The sequence below is a fragment of the Marmota flaviventris genome, chromosome 6, assembly GCF_047511675.1.
Source record: "Marmota flaviventris isolate mMarFla1 chromosome 6, mMarFla1.hap1, whole genome shotgun sequence".
Taxonomy (NCBI): Eukaryota; Metazoa; Chordata; class Mammalia; order Rodentia; family Sciuridae; genus Marmota; species Marmota flaviventris.
In genome coordinates, this window is record NC_092503.1 from 126,886,216 (window position 1) to 126,902,811 (window position 16,596).

The 16,596-nt window shown below is 38.4% G+C and overlaps 1 long non-coding RNA gene across 2 annotated transcripts; it reads right to left on the reverse strand.

Moving 5' to 3' along the window:
• Positions 1–4,680: 4,680 nt before the first annotated feature.
• LOC139706061 (uncharacterized) lies at positions 4,681–15,180 on the reverse strand. Of its 2 annotated transcripts, XR_011707780.1 has the most exons (4): positions 15,016–15,180; positions 10,337–10,479; positions 5,441–5,559; positions 4,681–4,913 (listed from the first exon to the last, which is right to left on the reverse strand). It is a non-coding gene; the product is annotated as an uncharacterized lncRNA (long non-coding RNA). The 2 variants fall into 2 exon arrangements; XR_011707779.1 differs by lacking the exon at positions 10,337–10,479 and having other exon boundaries at positions 4,687–4,913; positions 15,016–15,178.
• Between the last annotated feature and the right edge of the window lie 1,416 nt (positions 15,181–16,596).

Here is a 16,596-nt window from a genome sequence, read left to right on the forward strand (position 1 = left end):
TCTCCCAATCTAAAGAACAGGGAAATAGAATAACTTTGGAAGCCCCTACAGTATTTATTTTCTCTCCAGAATGAGTGGTTTCAGCAATTCCTAATCTTCAGACATGTTGCTTATTGAGACCTTGACCAAAAACGGTTCACCTGTTATACACAGAGCAAACATGATCTGGTTAAAGCCATCATTTTGCATTTTAATGCAATTAAAACTAGTCTCCTGGAAACTAATTTTTGTTAAGAAAGTTCTTGTTCTACAATAAGTCACTTGGGGCTAGTTATAAAGATTACAGATAATTACATTAGTAAAATGTTATAAAGGTTTTTACCAAGTCAGTAACCACATAATTGTTTAGGGAGTTCAAAACTCTTTTCTCTGAAGAGCAAGATGACTCATCAGAGTGAACATACTTTCAGAGTTGTCTCCAGAGGTGCCAGCTTTGGTAGGGATTCACTCCTGTTTCCATCTCAATTGTGCCTCCTGACTTTTACAATTGCTTCTGAAAGAGGTCTTTTGGGGCAAGCCGTTTATACAGCACACTGAGATAAACTTTCTCCAAGTTTAAGGCATCCCCCAGGGTTGGAAGAAATAAGTGGTTGAACACAAAGCACCATTCGAGTGTCAAGTCATTACTATTGAAAAAGGAAGACACGTTAGGAAATCTCAAGGGTGTTTACTTTTTCTCTAATAGTCACTAAGCTCAGAATAAATAAAAATTGGAAACTTATTAACAGCAACTGTAGACACACATATTTCTACACACACATATATACACACACACTTACATATTTAATAATATATATACATACATGCACACATACTACATAGTCAATCACTTATTCATTACTCTGATGGACTTGTTATTCTGATACAATGAAACATTGATATAATTGTGGGGAGCTGCCACATAGGAGCTGAGTGCCTTCTAGAGTTGGACGATAGAAATGCGGAGACTGTTTTTTGCTGTGCAGGAAGCTGGTGGATCCCCATCTGGGCTCAGCAGGGGAGTGGATGTTACCCAATGGAAGTATTGCCTTCTTGTTCCTTTGTAATACTACTCCTTATCTGTTTTTTTGGATTGAAAGTTCTAAAGAACAGCTCCTCTCAATAAATAGGATGGTTTCAGGCATGTGTGCTCTCTCTTTTTGTCTTCCTCTCTTGCTTTCCTTGTGGGAGCTGGGCTACCTGAAGAGCCACCTCTGAACCCCCAAAAAGGTATTTTCTCTGTGTGATTATTTAGTGCCAACCCAATTCATCTGGAGTGACCCTGACTGATTTAGTTGCCTGTTGAGGCATATAATAATCTATTATATATAAAGTTTTAATTAAATTAAAAATTGAATAATAATTCAGATAAATATAATTTTTTAAAAAGTTTTTCATTTTATAACTGGGAAGATTGTTTCCACTTGATATTTATTTTGTGGCATTTTAAATAATTTTGTTCAGTTTTATAATGTAACATCATGTTTTTCTACCATAAATTATGACATAAATTTGTCATATATGAATAAAATTTATTGGGAGCATATAGACTTATGTTTAACATTTGTTACTAGATCACTTTTTTCATCTATCTTTGAAAAGCTGGATGTACATTATATATATATATATATATATATATATATATATATATATATATATATATAGAGAGAGAGAGAGAGAGAGAGAGAGAGAGAGAGAGAGAAAGTTCTATATATATATAGTTATCTATGTACCTGGAAAACTATGTAAAATTTATAAACTCTTCAACTCCAGGGCTATAATCATACCAACATACTGTTTACTGATCCAAAGAAAAGAACTTGGAGGACTCAACAGACATGGTTTTGAACATATTATTACTCACATGTTTTTTTTTGCAGTGGCAGGCTAGATACAATGAAGGATCACATCATGCCTATAAGCAGTGAGAGTCATAGGATAGTGTGCATGCTCACTGTGTAACTGAATTTCTTCAGATGATTTCATGAGTATACTCTTACTTTACAGTCAAGTTCACTCTGCTTTGATCCTCACCTGAAAATTGGAGACAAGTAAGTGGCCAATTTACCCTCTCCATTTCCTTTGTATCAAATTCTTATCCTCCTTATCTCACTTAGCCCAGAACAACAAGTTTTCCTAGACAATCACTAGTGTTTACCCCAGTGCAATCAACACAGATATATGTAATAAAATTGTGTATTTGAAATATTTTATTGTTATTCTAGCCCATGAAAAATGAGTTATCACACTCTAGAACTGAGAGAGAGCAAGATTCTCTACAAGAAAAGAAAAAAAAAATTAGATGAGAACAGGACAAAGATAATAGTTCTGTTACCGCTGTTGACCGGTGACGAGTCCTTGCTTCCCCAATGTTGAAGAATAACACCAGAGAGCACGCCGAGGCAAGGTCAGAGTAGAAATTAGAAGTTTATTAAAGGACAGCAGAAAAGACTTCTCCCGGAGGAAGAAGGGGACCCAAGAGTTGGAATCCAGTTGGCAGGCAAATGTGTTTCCCTTTTTATAGGTTTGGTGATGGAACATGGGTTGGAAGGCCCGAGGGGTGGGACACAGGTGGGCCAAAGAAGTAATCTGGTCAGGAAGGACTTCTGAGTCAGCACCTTTTTGCTGGGGGCTGTTCATTAACATTTCTTTGAGGTGGATTTTGGCCTAGGGCCTTTTGGGACTTCATTAACATTCCATGAGTTGTCCTGTGTTTTCCCTGAGTCATTCTCCGCACGGCCTCCATTTTAGATTTCACTCGATATTAGACCCGATTTACCTAACTACACTGACTACCTAATTTTAAATCTGGCTTCAGTTCCATGAGAAATTATCTTCCTTTTCTATTGCTGCATCTTTTCTTTATAAATTCACAATTAAGTTTTCCTGCTCTACAAAGTCTTTTATGATTGCGTTTGGAAGAAGTAAGTTAACTATGGTGATTCTCTTCCTCTGCTTTTTCTATATCAAAAATGCATAAAAGTATTTACATAGGGGAAATGCATGGATGTGATAAAGTTATGAAAATAAGATAATTCCATGACATAACTTTCATATATTTTACAAAGTATATTTTTAAATTTTCTTTCTAAATACTATGAAGTACCTATTCTGTTGACCTAAATTACAAGTGTAAATAAATGATTGAGTGGGGTAGAGGCACATTATGGAAGAACATTTTCATGTTACTAATATAGCACAGGACATATGCTTTAGCACCTTTCAAAATGACAGAGAACACATTTTAAGATGGTGTGAAATGTTATGGCCTGAATGTGCGGTGTCCTCCAAAAGCTCATGTGTGAGACAATGCAAGAAGATTCAGAGGAAAAATGACTGGTGTGTGAGAGTCTTAACCCAATCGGTGAATTAATCCCCTGATAGGGATTAACTGATTGGTAACTGAAGTGTTAGGGTGTGGCTGGAGGAGGTGGAAATTGGAGACATGACTTTGGGGTGTATATTTGTCTATCTGGCAAGTGGAGACTTTCTTTCTCTGCCTTCTGATCAACATGTGAGCCTCTTCCTTCTGCTACACTCTTTTGCCACTATGTTTTGCCTCTCCTGGAGCCCCAAGGAATTGAGATTGCTCTTTGTGGATTGAGACCCCTGAAACTGTGAGCTCCTAAATAAAATTTTACTCCCTTAAAATTGTTCTGGTCAGATCTTTTAGTCACAGCCACACAAAACAAAACAAAACAAAAACTGACTAAATCAGTGCTGAAATGAGCTCATTTATAAATAAAATTAACTGCTTTTCAATTTTAATATTGTTTAATTTAGAACTCATAAATAAAAAAAATAATAATATTATCTCACTTGTCAGTTTTATTCCCCAAAACAGAACACTCTTATAGTTCATATTTAAAGACATAAGAAAATTTGATAGTAGTTTTGTTTTAGTAAGTTTTTGTTTGTTTGTTTGTTTAAATCATGTCACGAGCAGCTTCTCAGCCTTGTCTGGTTACCAGGAGTTCCCTTCCGGATATCTGCACTGGACCCCGGACCGCGACGTACGCGAACACCAAGCACGAACTCGATTGCCTTTTGAAATGCTGGTTTATTCGCACACCACACAAAGCAATACACGAGGTGGCTGGCACACAACTGCACGATCTTACTCTCAGGCGACGAGAGTTAGTTGTGAGCAATTACATGGAGTTTCCCCCGCGCTTATATACTTTACAAGTTGTTCATACCTAACTTATCTAACATAAGCATACTTCCTGACTACTTTATCATCCTATGACCACAACTTAGAAGGTTACATCATCCACACTCAAAAAGGTTACATCATCCACTTATCTAACATAGACACACTCTCTGGTCATCTTGTGACCAGCACTAAAAAGTCACTGAGTTACTGCAAAGTCCAAACAAGTCCAAACAAGTTTCTCTGCTGATCCATGCTGACCCTTCATTCCTGATGTTTTACTCCTGTCATTCCACCCCCTTGATACGGAGGTGCCGAGGGTACTGCTGGTGCCGATGTATCAAAGCGACAAGTACGGTCCCCTGTCTTAGGTCGTCCATTCGGAAGTTGCCCGTCCTCGGGGAGACGTATGGGCTGTCGCAACCCTTCGAGCCAATCTTCAGATTGGAAGATGCAATCCACGGCATCCATGCAGCCACCAACCACACAGGAGTGTAGAAAAGGTGCAATCATAGTACGAATCTCACAGCAAAAGGGAGCTTTCACATGTGGCACAAAAGGATGTGTCAGTCGTGAATAAACATCAAAATTCAAATCCTTCACTAACGATAAATCTATCACCATATTGTGAACTATCATAAATGGATAGTCAACATCTTTTTCCAAGAACATCGGAATTGGAGTCATGCGATCCTTCCGGAACAACAGGTCGTTCCTCAATTTGCGTCCTAATATCCGTCTGATGATTATCTGGTCCACAGACATAGTTCCTCAAGAAATTCTATAACGTTAACCAAGTCTGGGTAAGTTTTGGTGACAATCGACATAAGTCCACAATTTAACAAAATAAGGCTTACAGATATTCCTTAAGCATATATCAAACAAAGATCTAGGGTTATACGTCTTCCTCCGTCTGCATTGCGCAAAACTCCTACATAATAACTCATCACTAAACAACAATGATCTATCATAGCTAAGGGAAATAATCCCATTAATGTAAAAAGCAAATGCATTAGATTGCTGTGTCAACAAATCATGATCAGACTTCATTACTTCCGTGAACAATCCAAATAAACCCTTAACACACGAGTGTACATCATACCTACAATAAACATTACAGTGCGAATTAATATTAGGAATACAGTTCCAAACATGATTTAAGAATACACATAAAGAAGGTACAATACCCTCCAAATTATTATCCAGCGGACACCATGGTCCACTGCGTAAGGTTACTAGTCTACATAAAAGAGAAAAACGTTCCTGCCCAAACAGTGTATATGCACTATATAAAAACCATGTATTTACATGAAATTCGATGCAAAGATGACAATTTGCATAGTGCAACTGTTCAGAATAATTCCTCGATCTTGCCGTCCTTCTCCTTCTTGGATTTAATTTTCTTAGTGCCTTTCGCTTCATGGTCTCTGTAATGTTGAAGTTTATCCATTTTAATGTAAGTTTTCTTTCCTGCAGACTTATTAATCTTTAAACAAACCTTAATGCATAATACTAATAATACAAAACAACATACATATAGCAATCCTTCCTTAATCCAATGGAAAGGATTCCATCTCATAATACAACTCACATCTGCATGAACTAATTTTCTAAAGAAACCTACAAAACTACAATCATAAGTATACTGAAAGTCACGCGGAATCAAGTATCCGGAATCAACCAACATTTTAACTTTATGAGTTTCTCCTGAGAATCTTTGGAGAAGTTCAGTAGTTTGATTATGTACTGTCTCAATTTCCTTTCCCAATGAAGCATAAATGGACTTAGCTGCCTCTGTTGCTTTCATCATATTTTTATATTCTTCTGACAGAGGTGGCTGGGGTACAAAAGAATGTAGCCCAAAAGTATGATTAGACATATAAACCACCTGAGTCAGGACTCGTAAGTTTTGCGTAGCAGTAAAATCCTTAGACCTAAATAGATGTTTCTTAACAGTTAGATTCATATGTTCCATCATCATGACATTAGTATGTACATGACAACCAGCATTCAGACTCAAAGAATCACTATAAGAAATGTTTTGCCATCGTCGAACCGTGTAAGGTTCAGGATAACAAGACAACATATTAAAATTCCCAAGATCTAACAAAGTAGCCTGAGGCATAGATATAGTTATATCAGAAGTCCTAGGTTCATCTGAGAAAAGATCATATGCTATAATAGTTGTTTTACCTATAGCATAAGTGGCTTCACTAGGCACATAATATGACATATTGTTCCATTTTAACCAATAAAACTTATCAAACGGTATTATCCAATCTTTACCAATTTTCTTCGGTATAGCCTTAGTTGGATATCCTATTACAACCTTAGATGTCGACATTTGCCATAAATTAATCATGCAAACACCAGTTTCACACCAAGAATCCTTTGTAGGATCTAATATGGTTATAGCTGATGCAGTTTCCATGCCTATGCCGGTTCTAAATAACAGTCTTATTTCTTCTAATCCCGCGGTGATCATTGCTTGCAGATGTTCACATTCCTGAGTTGCCTCCAATTGTTTCATACGTACATTCCATGATGCATCCATAGTCTCAATCACCTTACTTAGTGAATCAACATGATGTTTCAAAAGTTCCTGTTCTGCAGAAAGTCTTTCCATAAGTAAAGATGCGGAGTGCAGATTTTTAGATAATTGTGAGATAACAAAGTTCTGTTTATTCTGAAGTCCTCGAAGAGCTGAAATTTCCACTCGAAGTTCCTCCGTCATTGCTCCAGCGATCGCTGCCCCCAAAGCTGCTCCGGCCAGGAAAGCGCCAATCGCTGCGAACTGCAAAGGTCTTCATCCTGCTGCATTTCTTTGAACTGAATAAAACAAATCTGGCAACACAGTAGACTCAAAAGAAGGACATACAGTTTCACCTTTCAACAAATCACTAACAGACAATCGTAACACAATTGGCTGTACTTGTGGTTGTATCAAAAATCTAACTGGCTGATGTAATAAAGGTAAAAATCCTGGAGCCTCTAAAGTCTTCATAAAATTACCGTCCTTTTCCTTGCGTGGGAAGAGGACCGCTCTTGGGAAATGGGCAGTAACCCATCCCTTGGTTTCATCAAATCCTCCTCTATCGATTAAACAAGGATTCAAAGAGGTCGGCTCCATGTAGCATTTTTGCATATCCATCTTTGTACTATATATAATATGATTACCTGCATGTGCATCAAACACATCAGTATTATTATGTAAAACATCATGTGTTACAATATCATAAAAATTCCATTCATTTTCACTTCCTGGCAATAACATATACCAGTAATAAGGTAATTTTCCTGGATATATTTTACTAGACCAAGTAGAGAAATCCATTCCTTGTGTCAACCACCATTTCAGAGTTCTTCTATCTGCTACATCCACATGGTATCTAATTATAGTATCCCAGAGCTGTGCTCTAGGGCACCCAGTCTTCAATGACCAGTAGTCATCAGCATTTACCAGGTAAGTTTCTGTTTTGTAATTCACTAAAGTAACTTCATCCAAATCTGGTGGTACAAATGCAAGAGAATATACTGTTGGATGTAAAGTATAATCCCTCGTTTGTTTTTCCTCATTGCCTAATACAACATTACCACCTTCATAATGTTTGGAAACATTTCCAGTTATATTTACATCAAGAGGAATATCATAGTACGTGGAATCATTATGCATAATAGACCTATGAATACCAATCACATATTGCCATGAATGTGGAAACCATCTGCAAATAGATCTTTCCATAGCTAAACTAACATTTTTAGTGTCCACATAATTAGAATCAACTCCCATCGGGATTGACATATTATGGACATTCACTCTGATTTTGTCATCACTCAAATTAAACACGGGAATCAAAGTCCCAAAGAAATTATCATAAAACTTAAAGGTACAGTCTTGGCATTTATAATAAGGCCACTTTGAAGATTCTCCTTTGGATCCATTATAAGTATAATCTACCTGTAGAAATGTAACATTATACAAGTGTTTTTCCAAAATATCCTTAGGTGTGACAACCAATACAGGTTGCCAGGACTGATTATCAAACCTATGCCACGTATTATTCACCTCAAGATGCATATGAGAGGCATTCAAATATACAGCATGAAGAGGATTCTGTACACAATTTTGTCTACTAAAATTATAACACCATGTCCAATTAAATATATTATAATATTGTGTGTAGTTTTCCCATACTGTCTGGTTAACAATGTATTTGTCCACGGTGAATTTATAATCATGTAACCCTGGACTATGCACTCTCTGTCCCAATTTCGGGCTATCCACAATCTCTGAGAGGTCCCATTCATTATTGGCATTTTTAAAGACATACCTCCTTGTTTTGTTTTCAAATAATAGCCATCCAGAGTGATTAAACATTCCAAATTCAGGATGTAATACCCCAGTCGTCCTGTAAGCCGGACCCAGCCTACAGGCCTGTGTGTGAATCTTATAAGTTACAGATGAATAATTACCAATTTTATAATAATATCTATATTGGCACCACTTAAGGAAGGTTGAATCAACAGGGAAGCAAACTCTACCAATAAATGCTTGTCCCTGTGTTCGGTTAAGCATATCTCCAAAAATGCTGCGGATACAAACATACCCGATTTTGTCCTTTAATTTAGGAGGCGTGGCCACTGGTTTAACCAAGTTATGGGTAAATGGCTGTGGTAAAGGGTCGGTCAACACAACAGGTGATCGCCAAGTGGCGGTACCTAAGGTATTGACTTTCCACCAATTATCTATAGTAAGATAAGATTGGTTCCGTATTTCTAAGGATCTATCAGGATTCTGTAGAATCTCGAACTTTCCATATATAGGTAAATTAGGAAAATCCGCTACACAAGATACATAATGGGTATAATTCAAATGAATTCTGTTTTGCACATCTTCAATATATATAGACATATTCCTTTGTTTAGTGCTCATGGAATCTAGATACTGCTGTAACTCTTTTGGACACCATGTCCCGTAGGGTTCAACTAAAACTTGCGGCCATCTAGGCAACGGTCTAGCTCCTTGTAAATGTCTAGGCAATCTTTTCCACTCATCCAACATTTCCTTAGAATCATTATATGGCAACAAATTTATCCCCAACGTAGTTGTTCGTGGGGTTGTAGTTGTAATTTCACCAGAACCTTTTTCTTCTCCATCATCATATGAAGAATAGTCATATTCTTCATATTCATAATCGAATAAATTATAATCATTCTGTTTGTTGGACACCCAAACCTGAAAAGGCAGTGATGCAACATCTTTTTCTGCTGCTTTTATACATGTAAAGTCATTCTCTTCTGTAGATTCCTCAAAAGTATATACAGTAAGGTTTGGATTATTAAGCACTGCTGCTGTAGCATTATAGCTCTTAACTAAAGGTTTGCCTCCAAGTTTCCTATAATAATACACAAAATGTGGCTTATAAGACCACATATCCATAATCCCAGGTACCAGATGACATCGGAGGGGGTTAGTTTCATATTTATTAGAATATCCTCCATCCGCACTAGATCTAAACATTGGGCTATATACCCCAACTGTATTGATGTCCCAAAAATGGTCACACTCCTTAGGTGCGGAGTGTTTGTTATAATGGTGGCAAAATGCATAATTATGATAAAACAGGTATCTAATAGCAGTAAAATTTTGTAGGAATTTGTTACTTCTCCAATATTGTGGTATTACTGCACAAGAATTATTACACTCTTGAAGTGAATGAGTGAAATTAATATAATTGAAGATCCAATCTTTGTAAGAATACTTGGTCAGGTTAATGTTCCTGATACCAAAATAATATGGAGTTGTAGTAGTAAAAGTGGTGGGAGTTGTAGTTTGATTTCCCATTACTGAATAAAACTGCAGGGCTATCAAAAGTAGCAAAAATAGCAAAAGTAACAAAGTCCTAGGTGCCATTACCAGAAACATAGTGTATAATTAAGTACATAACAGGGTAGTAAGTCCCGTACCAACAATTTATGATTAAAACAAGTAGAACCATTCAAAAGAGCTGTCTGCCATTCGTTACAATGAAAATATCCACCCAAAAACAAGCAAGAATATACAATCAGGATAACAAAGCATATGTTAAACAAAACACACAAACGTTTACCTAGTGACAACATCTTGGCTTTTTACTAATCTGAGGTCCCCTTTTCCAGTTGATACCCATAGGGTATTTCCTTGTCCGTGTGATACAATCTCACCTTTAATCACAGAGTTATCTTTTCTGTTACGTATCCACACCTTATATGGTCTTATGTTATCTGGGTTTGGGTCCCCGTCTGCCTGCACATCGATGTCCTTTTGAAATGTTTCCTCAAAGGGTGATCTCCTGTGCAGTCTTTGCCTAGAATTAAGTTCAAAAACTGCAATCAGTATTGCCTTGTCAAATGGCACATCTTGTCCTATCTGCCACAATTTAGTCTTTAATAATCCATTGAACCTTTCAATATTTCCTGCTGCTTGTGGGTTATAGGCCAAATGAAAATCCCAATTAATTCCTAAAACGTCAGCTAATTTCTGAACATTTCTACCAGTAAAATGAGAACCCTGATCAGAAGTCACATTCCAAGGACATCCATATGCTGCACACCAGCTCCAAATAGTTTTCATAGTAGAGCTTTGATCTGCATGTCTACTTGCACATGCATGTCCCAATCCGGTACTACAATCTACCATAGTACACACATATTTTCCATTCTGCAAAGGACCAATATAATCAATTTGTACCTTTTCATTAAATCCTCTTGGTGACGGCCTATTATGGGGTGGATCCCTCCGGAAACGTTGTACCGAGGATGCGCATAATTCACATCCAGATATCGCACGCTTGCATGCTCCCCAGGTGACTTTTATATTTCTTCCTTGAAACCACTGGAACATTCCATGTGTTCCAATATGTCCTAATTCCTTATGCAATTGTCGGATCTCATCATCCGAAATATCAGCATTCAATTCAGGAAGTTTTATATGCCAATTTGGGTCACGTTTCAACCGAATCTTTGTATCTGTTCTATCTGATATTTTCCAAGGGGCCTTATTCACCAATTTTAGCCCTTCGGAGTCAAATTTACTCAATTTGTCTGCCACATTATTAAATTTAGATATTTCATCTGTACGTCCTGTGTGAGCATCAACGTGCGCTATCTTTACATGTATAGGTGCCTCCGCAAGAAATTTCCAAATATGTATTCCCCATACATCTTTTCCATTAATTTTATAATCAGATTCCTTCCACTTTGCAGACCATATGGCAATACCATTACAAACTGCCCATGAGTCCGAAAAAACGTGTATATACTTTTTCTTTTCATGGATAGATTGTTCAACGGCCAATTTTACTGCACAGAGCTCTGCTAACTGTGCTGAGGCATCCAAGCCTTCCTTCACTAAGATCTTTTTATCACTTGGTCGATATGCCACAGCTTTCCATTTAGTGACATTTCCTATTACTTTACTTGATCCATCTGTGAACCATGCATTTTTATGAGAAGCAACTGCCCCCCATTTTCCAATAGGTTGTGTCTTTGGTTGTTTAACCTCTACCGGTACTTCTACCATAGGCTGAGCAAAAACTAATTCTGATAACCTTAATGTCTTATTATTCCCTGACACTGTTGCATCATTAATTATAGTTAACAAATACCATTTCCATTTCAACACTTTTTGTTCCATGGGTAAACCTCTAAAGTCTTCCTCCTTAGTTCGTACCCAATCCAAAATTGGTATCTGAGTTCTTAATGTAACTACTCTATTAGTTAAAACAAAACCTAGACTCTATACCGCCGTATAAGCTGTCCACACTGTTTTTTCAAAGAAAGAGTACTTGTTTTCGGAAAAAGGAAATCTTTTGGAGTAAAACCCAACTGGTTTAGTCTGACTATTACTTTTAGTATATATGCCCCAATTTCCAAAGTCATTGGCATATATTATATCAATTATAATTTCTTCACCAGGTTGAGGTACATACAATTGGGTATATGTCTGAACATATTCCTTGGCTAAATCTAATGACTTTTTCTGTTCCGGTCCCCATACAAAGTCTGCAGCTTTCCTGCATACCCTGTGTATTGGAGCCAGAATCATTTGCAAATATGGGATATGTAATCTCCAATATCCCAAAATGCCCATCACCTGCTGAGCCTCTGTCTTGGTTTTTGGTGACTGTAAAGCCAAAATCTTATTTATCACTGCATCTGGAACCTTAGGTCCTTCTGTAGTCCACACCACCCCCAGATACTTAACTGACGTGGCTGGACCCTGAATTTTATCAGGATTGATGGACCATCCTTTTGATTTCAATAATGTAACTACCTCGTCCTTTACCTTATTTAACTCGGTCATATCTTTCCCAGCAATTAATATATCATCTACATATGACCATAACTTAGTAGTTCCTTTATCTTGAAAGTCCTTTAACGTTTCTTGTAAAGTTACATGTGCTATAATTGGGCTATTTTTATATCCTTGTGGTAACCTTTTAAACCTATATTGTACTGATTCCCAAGTGAATGTAGTCAATTCTCTACTCTTAATATCTAATGGGATAGCGAAAAACATATCACTCAAATCTATAGCACAAAAACAAGTAGGTGAAAAATTCCTAATTTGAGCATAAATAGACTCTACATCTGGAAGAGTACCTGGCATAGAAGGGGTTACTTTATTTATATTCCTATAGTCTACCGTCAATCTCCACTTGCCATTAGGTTTCATAACAGGCCATACTGGACTGTTATATTTAAATGATGATGCCTTTTCTATTATATCTTTTTCCAACATTTCCTTTATTGTGGCGCTAATCTTTTCGTGTCCTCCTTTAATAGGATACTGTTTAGTAAACACTGGTGGAGTATGGGGCAATTTTACTGGATCAATCTTTACTTGACTTAAAATTTTTGTTTCAAAACACTTTAATCTCTTCAAAGGTAACCATTCACCATATAATAACCTGATTTCCTGAATTCCTAATACTCCATGTGGAACTTTGCCTACCAACACTTGTATTGTATAATCCAAATCATATATTTTAAATGTTACCCATTCTTTTCTCATTTCTGCCCTATGTCCAGATACTCCTTGTACTATAACTTTTTCCTTAGCTGGTTTATTATTTACAAAATCATCTCTGACTATTGTTACCTCGCTTCCCGTATCTATCAGGAAGGAGTCTGTATATTCTTGATTATCAACTATAAATTTTAATTGTATGAACGGCCGGGTGTCCGGCCGTTTTGCCATCTGGATGTTCCAAACCTTGGCATTATTAAACCAAACCTTCCTCTCTGGCCCTGCACCGGATTTCCTCGCGGCACCAGCCTTTGTGGCTTCATTCTGCTTCCTATCTGCCTGTTGTTTACAGCAACATTTCCTTGTGTCCAGGCTTGTCCTGGTCGCACCTTTCTCCAGTCTTTGCCATTTCCCAACATATTTCTGTTTCTTGGGAGGCTCCGCTGGCCAGACGGGCCTCCCAAACGGAAGTTTTTTGTCTGGAAACATTGACTGTTCCCATTTGTCTGGTAGCATTTAATATTTCCGTTGCCATTTGTTGGAAAACATACTGGGTTTCGGGCTTTAGCTTGAAATGACATTGCAGCTTGAAATGACATTTTGTGCTCTTGTTGTAATTCTCGATGTTGCTTTAAGAACTCAACTACATCCCATAGGGTGTTGGCTCCAGCTAGCATGGTTGCCAACATCATTCTATGCTGTTCTGGTGCTCCTTTTATAATTATTCTCCTAAGCGCGGCTGTTAAGTGAGCACTTAAAGGGGATCCTTGAAACTGGTTATAAATTTTGCTAAAAATAGCTAACTTCTTTACTATCTTAATCCCTTCACTGGGATTCTTCCACTGTACTTGGCCTTCAAAGACACCCCAATCTATATGTGGGATGGCCTCTGCCCAGGCTATTGCAATCCAATCCCAAAGTGTGCGTACCCTGTCAGGTTCCTCTTGTATAATCTTTGCTAAAGTGTCCGCAACACTCGGATTGTCTATCTGGATATTAACCACCTGCATCTCCTTGCCTGCGAGTCTTATAGACTCGCCTCCCTTACTATGAATTGTAAACAAAAAGTCTCCGTCGGTCTGACCTTTCTGTGAAAAATCTTGCCTTAACTGAACCATTTCAGGTCTAGTTAAGTCCCTAGTTTCAATAACTTGTTCCAACCCATCTGGGCGTCCCCGTCCGGGTGTGGATGTTTTAATTACTGAAACTGGCATGCTGGCCTTATCAGGAGCTTCCAGTTGGTCCAATATGTCTTTCAAAAATGGGTTATTACTTCCATTTTTAAGGGCTTCTTTTACTAACCTTTTGCCTCTTAGCCTGTCATCATCGATATCATCTATAATTTTACATAATATTCCCGGGATTTCTTTCTTGTCAGCCCGTTCCATTATGGGCTTGACGGTCTGAGGATTACTTAATGTTACCTCAACTGTGGTTCCTTTCTGGAACTCAGGCATCTTTGCCTGAACAATTCTTTCAATACCTCGCCATGGCGATTGAGATTTTAATTCCTTTTGCTCGAGCTTTAGTTCTCCTATTCTACATTTCTGCCTAAATTTTTTTATTACTTCCTTGAAGCCCATGTTGCTATTTTTAAGAGGATCCTCAGTTTAGCTATATGAATTTTCCAAGCAATAAACCCGTTTGTTTCTATCTTATAAGGTATCTGACTTATTCCCTGATGCCAGCTATATAGTGCCCAATTTTCTATCCTTTCCTTAAGCCACCCCATGCACAGGGACCACCGTCCTCCTAAGGATTTTGGTGGGGGCACTCCCCTTTCATTCCACCTTCAACCTAGACGCCGGACGATCACGGTCATTCTAGGTTTTCAGTAGAAGAAATTGTGCATTGCCATGTGGGTTATATTTACCTGCTCCGGAGCTCTTCTTCCGTATCCTGCCGACTACGCCAACTGTCACGAGCAGCTTCTCAGCCTTGTCTGGTTACCAGGAGTTCCCTTCCGGATATCTGCACTGGACCCCGGACCGCGACGTACGCGAACACCAAGCACGAACTCGATTGCCTTTTGAAATGCTGGTTTATTCGCACACCACACAAAGCAATACACGAGGTGGCTGGCACACAACTGCACGATCTTACTCTCAGGCGACGAGAGTTAGTTGTGAGCAATTACATGGAGTTTCCCCCGCGCTTATATACTTTACAAGTTGTTCATACCTAACTTATCTAACATAAGCATACTGCCTGACTACTTTATCATCCTATGACCACAACTTAGAAGGTTACATCATCCACACTCAAAAAGGTTACATCATCCACTTATCTAACATAGACACACTCTCTGGTCATCTTGTGACCAGCACTAAAAAGTCACTGAGTTACTGCAAAGTCCAAACAAGTCCAAACAAGTTTCTCTGCTGATCCATGCTGACCCTTCATTCCTGATGTTTTACTCCTGTCAAATCACTGTGACCAAAAGATTTGAAAAGAACAAAGTGGAGGATGAAAAGTTTATTTGGGGGCTTGTTTTTTTTTTTTTTCCAGAGATCTCACTCCACAGATGGCCAATAGCTCTGGACCCAAGGTGAGGCAGAACATTATAGTGAAAGGACGTGCAGAGGAAAGCAGTTCAGGACATGACAATTAGGAAGCAGAGAGAGAGAGAAAGAGAGAGAGATTGTTCTACTCACCTGTGACAGAATATTTACCCAAAAATATATGTCCCAATGTCCTATCACTTCCAGCTACACCCTGTCTATTACCACTAAGTTAATCCTTATCAGGGGATTAATGCACCAATTAGGTTTAAGACTTCATAACCTGATCATTTCACCTCTAAAATTTCTTACATGCCGTATATAGTATGTGTTTGTATCCATGTATTATAATATCTCTCTATGTTACCTACGTATGTAATACTTATATGGGTATGTAATATATGCAGGAATTGTGGTGAGCCATTCCTATAGACCGTGGCCGCCATTAGAAGATGGCGCCGGCTTCCACTGTGGCCTGAGGTAAACAACTCCTTTTATGGAGAGATTGGCACGCAATCCCTTACCACCCTATGAGAGAGATCCACGTGGCGGCTTACGATTGGGCTGTGGGGGGCTTTATTAGGCTGTGCTTGGGCGCTCGGCGGGGGGGTCACTAGAAGATGATACTTGAATCAAGGCCTGAATAAACTGCTGAAAGAAGAATCCTGTGTCGTGTTTTCCCTTGCCGGCGAGGGGTCGCGACAATTGGTGGCCCGGACGGGGAATTATATTCCTCGAACCCAGGATCCAGAACTTTCAGCAGTCAGGGTGGTGCACCGGTAAGTTCCCAGGTAAAGTGGGAATCCGCAAGCAAATAGCGGGGCGCTCTCTCTGTAAAGAAAGAGAGAGCGGGAATAAGGACGCTCCCCTGTAAATAAGGAGAGAGCAGGGACTTTTGTACTTTCACTTTCTTTATAGTTCTAAAAACATTATGGGTGTTACCTCTTCAAGCC